This window comes from Pongo pygmaeus, chromosome X, assembly GCF_028885625.2.
Source record: "Pongo pygmaeus isolate AG05252 chromosome X, NHGRI_mPonPyg2-v2.0_pri, whole genome shotgun sequence".
Classification (NCBI taxonomy): Eukaryota; Metazoa; Chordata; class Mammalia; order Primates; family Hominidae; genus Pongo; species Pongo pygmaeus.
In genome coordinates, this window is record NC_072396.2 from 115,668,743 (window position 1) to 115,674,019 (window position 5,277).

Consider the following 5,277-nt stretch of genomic DNA (forward strand, 5'->3'; position numbering starts at 1 on the left):
ACTGTAAAATATTATGCTAAGTGAAGGAGGCCAGACACAAAATGCCACATATTGTATGAGTCAATTTTTATGAAATGTCCAGAATAGGCAAATCCACAGAGACAGAAAGGAGGTTAATGGCTGCCTGGGGCTGGAGGTAGGGTGATACAGGGAATGATGCTAATGGGTACCTGGTTTCTTTTGAGGGTGGTGAAAATGTTCTAAAATGGTTTGTGATGATGATTGTACAATTCTGAATATACTAAAAACTGTTGAATTTTAAACTTAAGTGTGTGAATTTTGTGGTGTGTGAATTATATCTCAATAAAACTATTTTTTAAAAAAGAATATGTTGGGCCTTGCAATTAATACAAAGATGAATAAAACACATTCCTTCTGCTATGGCCCTCACTATTTATTAGGAGGGTTAGGAAGTGCACAAAATTAGCATTCCTGGCTCCATTTTATGTCCCCACCCTTGCTTTTTTAAAATTCCATTTTAAATATATGATGTGTGTTTATATTTGATTTACCCTTACAAATCACTTCCAATTTCTGGGACGAGATGAACTAAAGAAAAAACTTCAAATAATGGTAATACAAGGAAGAAAGTGTTCAGTGCCATAAGAGATTTGGATGGGGACACATAGCGAAACCATATCACCCTCATACGTGCAAGATGGATGAATCTCAAAAACATAACGCTAAGAAGCCTTACACAAAAGAGTACATTTTGTATGATTTCATGTATATACATTTCTAAATCACCCTCATATGGTTTGGCTCTGTGTCCCCACTGAAATCTCACCTTGAATTGTAGCTCCCATAATCCCCACGTGTCATGGGAGGGACCCGGTAGGAGGTAATTGAATCATGGGGGCAGTCCCCACTCCATGCTGTTTTCGTGACAGTGAGTGAGTTCTCACGAGATCTGATGGTTTTATAAGGGGCTTTCCCCCTTTTTGCTCTGCACTTCTCCTTGCTACTGTCATGTAAAGAAGGACGTGTTTGCTTCCCCTTCTGCCATGATTGTAAGTTCCTGGGGCTTCCCCAGCGATGCTGGACCGTGAGTCCATTAAACCTCTTTCCTTTATAAATTATCCAATCTTAGGTATGTCTTTATTAGCAGCGTGAGAATGGACTAATACAGGGGAGAAGTAAAGAGCATTCATGGAAAGGGAAAAATAAGAGTGCCCTATCTGTCAGTGAATCTTTGTTTCCCTGATCTCCTAATTAACCACAGGAGAAACAAGTCAGAAGACACATAAATAGATCCCAGAGGGACTTCGGTAGAACCAGTGAGTAGTTGTATGTTCAAATCTGATGAACTCTGAGAGCCTGGGTTATGTTGAGGACTGAATTCTTAAGTAGTTTGGGCTCTGCTGGGCTGTATCATGCACTGGCAGCTAACCCAATGGTAGGATGAGGAAAGTAATGCAAGCCTCTTAAGCTGGAGTGTGCCTGCAACCTGCACCTGACCAGCACTGAGCAAGTGGAAACATGAGAGTTGTCTGCCATTAAGCAAGCCTACAGAGGAAAAGCCAGATATGGGGAGGTGAGTCTTCAGCATGGCAGCTTCAGGTGAAGCTCAGCTGTTGGCACAGCAGGCACTGGGCTCTCTGCTCAGAAACTGTCAGGAACATTATAATTAAACATTCCCGCCTCTCCCTGACCAGGGCTGACAGCTGTGAGAACAGAGCTGCTAGGAGAGGCACACATATTCTTGAATCAATTCTGATACAGGAAGGGGGTGGGAATCATCCCACCTCCACAATTTCCAGAATAAAGGGCACTTCTATTCCTGAGAAACCCATGAGTCAGAGACTCCAAAGGCATCTTGGATGATAGAAGTACTTTTCTACACTTTGGAAAAAATATGGCAGTTTTTTATAAAGTTATGTACACCGCTATCTTGTGATCCATCAATTCACCTCCTAGGTATTTAGCCAAGATAAATGACAACATATGCCCAGAAAAAGACTTGAATATGATTGTTCATATCAGCTTTATTCATAATAGCCCAAAGTGGAGACAGCTCAGGTATTCATCAATAGAATAATGGATAAACAAAGTGTGATTTACTCATACAATGGAATACCACTCAGCAATAAAAAGGGATGCATTATTAATACATGCAAGATGGATGAATCTCAAAAACATTATGCTAAGAAGCCTTATACAAAAGAGTACATTTTGTATGATTTCATGTATATACATTTCTAAATCAGGAAAAATCTATGGTGGAAAAATTTAGAACATGAATTACATTTGAGGGGGTTGGGGGCAGAAAATAGCTGGAAAGGGGGAATAGGAGGGGACATTATAGGGTGATGATCATGTTGTATCACTTCATACGGGTTTGGTTTGCATGGGTATATGCATTTCTCAAAACTCAGTGAATGCACTTCAAAAAGAAAAACAGAATGGGAAAGAAAATGAAAAATACGTGTCATGTTGGGGGCAGGGGAGATGTTGGACTTTATCAGATTTGAATTTTTAAAAGTCAGTCTGAAACAACCAATTAAAAGTGGGTAAAATCTTAAACACATTTTACTAAAGCAGATATATGGATGGAAAATAAGCACATGAAAATATTTTCAGCATTATTTTCAATTAGCAAAATGCAAATTAAAGTCACAATGAGCTATCACTGAACACTATCAGAATGGCTAAAGTTAAAAATAATGACAATTCCAAGTGCTGGTGAAGATTGCAAACAATAGGACCTCTCATATATTACTGGTGGGAATACAGAACTGTACAGCCACCCTGGGAAACAGTTTGGCATTTTTTTTTTAATTAAACGCACACTTGCCATATGACTGAGTAATCCTGCTTGTTAAATAGAATTTAAGGGAGGCCATTGTTTTGGACTGAGCTCCCGCACTAGGCCCAACAGACCAGATCAAAGCAGAATTGAGTCACTTGTACTAAGTGCCATGTAACCAAACTGAACTTAACTCTGGCCACTTTTGAAAAGAACAGGAGATTCACAGCAACCAATCCTAAGGAGCCCAGTCAACCTGAGCAGGTATGATAAGGAAGCCTTGTCTGCTTTAACCCTATAAGGAATGTTACCTGAAGTAACCTGATGTTAACCAATCTGCCTTTTACGCTATGATATCAGTTTTCTTGTTTCTGCTTAAACTAGCTTATAAAAACCAACTGTTCTGCCATGCCCAGTGGAGTGCCTTTCTGTCTTGTAGATAAGATGTTGCCTTGGCCAGGTGCAGTAGTTCACGCCTGTAATCCTACCACTTTGGGAGGCCAAGGCGGGCAGATCACTTGAGGTCAGGGGTTCGAGATCAGCCTGGCCAACATGGCGAAACCCCAGCTCCACTAAAAATTCAAAAACTAACCAGGCGTGGTGGCGTGTTCCTGTAATCCCAGCTACTCCGGAGGCTAAGGCATGAGAATTGCTTGAACCTGGGAGGTAAAGGCTGCAGTGAGCCGACATCACACCACTGCACTCTAGCCTGGGCAGCAAAGCAAGACCTTGTCTAAAAAAAAAAAAAAAAAAAAAAAAGTCGCCTAATTCATGAATTGCTAATAAAATCCAATTAGATCTTTACACTAAATTTGTTGAAATTTTGTTTTTAAACACATTCCTGGGTTACTCCAGAGAAATGAAAACTTCTGTTCACACAAAAACCTAGGTAAGTAGCAAGAATGACTTGTCTCTGCTTTATGGTATCTGAGGCCTTGGCTGGAATGTCTTGAATAGCTGGGATGACTCAAATCTGGTGGGCTGGAAGCCTCTGGTAGCATTTTCACTCACATATCTGGTATGTGAACTGGGATAACTCAAAGACTACTTAGTGAAGACTGTTGATCATAGCACCTACAAATGACCTCTCCATGGGAATGTTCAGAAGTGAGCATTCCAAGAGGACCAAGTGGAAGCTGTATTACCTTTTGTGCCTCAGAATCTGATCTAGCCTCAGAATCCATGCAGTGTCACTTCTACCACATTCTATTGATTAATACAAGTCACTAAGGCCAGCCCAAATTCAAGGAGAAAAGAATTAGACTGCACCTCTTGACAGGGGAGTGGCAAGGTCACACTGCAAAAGAGCATGTGGGATAAGAGATATGGTCACCTCTATCCTTGGAAAATATAATCTTCCATAGTGAACAAATAAATTAATCTATGTAGAAATCTAGACAGCCACTGATTTTAAAAAACCCCACCACAACAATATTAAAAAATTTAGGATGTTAAAAATAAGATGGGATTTCAGGACATTGGGCTTCATAGAGACAGCACCCAGGCAAGTGAGAGTTGGATGGACACTGGGCAACTCTGTGCCTTGCTGATGAAATAATAACTAAACATGGCCAAAGGAGAGCCTAAGAAGCTGAAAGACAAAGTGTCATCATATGCATTCTTTGTTCAAACTTGCCGGGAGGAGCACAAAAAGTAGCACCCAGAGGATTCAGTCAGTTTCTCAGAGTTTTCTAAGAAGTGCTCAGAGAGGTGGAAACCTGTCTGCAAAAGAGAAAAATTTGAAGACGTTGCAAAGTCGGGGGAGGCCTGTCACAAAAGAGAAATGAAACCTAAATCCCTCCTGAAGGGGAAACAAAAAAGTTCAACGATCCCAACGCACTCAAGAGGCCTTCTGGAGCCTCTATTTTGTTCAGTTCTGAGTACCGCCCAAAAATCAAAAATAACATCCCAGCCTATCCATTAGTAACGTTGCAAAGAAACTGGGAGAGATGTGGAATAACACTGCTGCAGACAATAAGCAGCCATATGAAAGGAAGGCTGCAAAGCTGAAGGAAAAATATGACAAGGATATCGCTGCACACGAAGCTAAAGGAAAGCCTGATGCAGCAAAAAAGAAAGCCGTTGGGGCTGAGAAAAGCAAGAAAAAGAACGAAGAGGAGAAAGATGAAGAGGATGATGTTGAGGAGGAAGATGATCATGAATAAGCTGGTTCTAGTGCAGCTTTTTTCTTTCTTGTCTGTAAAGCATTTAACCTCCCTGTACGCAATTCACTCCTTTTAAAGAAAAAAAAATTGAAATGTAAGGCTGTGTAAGATTTAACAACTGAAAAGTGTCTTTTTTTGTGTAGTTAGCACACTACCAAATGTGTAGTTAGCTAGCCCTGTCCTGATGGTATTTTCAATAGCCACTAATCTTGCTTGTTACAGCAAAGGGGTTGCAAATTGGCATGGAAATTTAAAGCGGGTTTATGTTGGTGCACAGCACAAGTTAGTTATATATGGGATGACACTTTTTTCATCTTCAGTTCTCTCTGATGCAGCTTATACAAAATAATTGTTGTTTTGTTTACT

At 40.4% G+C, this 5,277-nt stretch overlaps 1 pseudogene; it reads left to right on the forward strand.

The window, feature by feature from the left end:
* The first annotated feature begins 4,313 nt into the window (after positions 1-4,313).
* Positions 4,314-4,911, forward strand: LOC129024166 (high mobility group protein B1-like; annotated as a pseudogene).
* Positions 4,912-5,277: the final 366 nt, after the last annotated feature.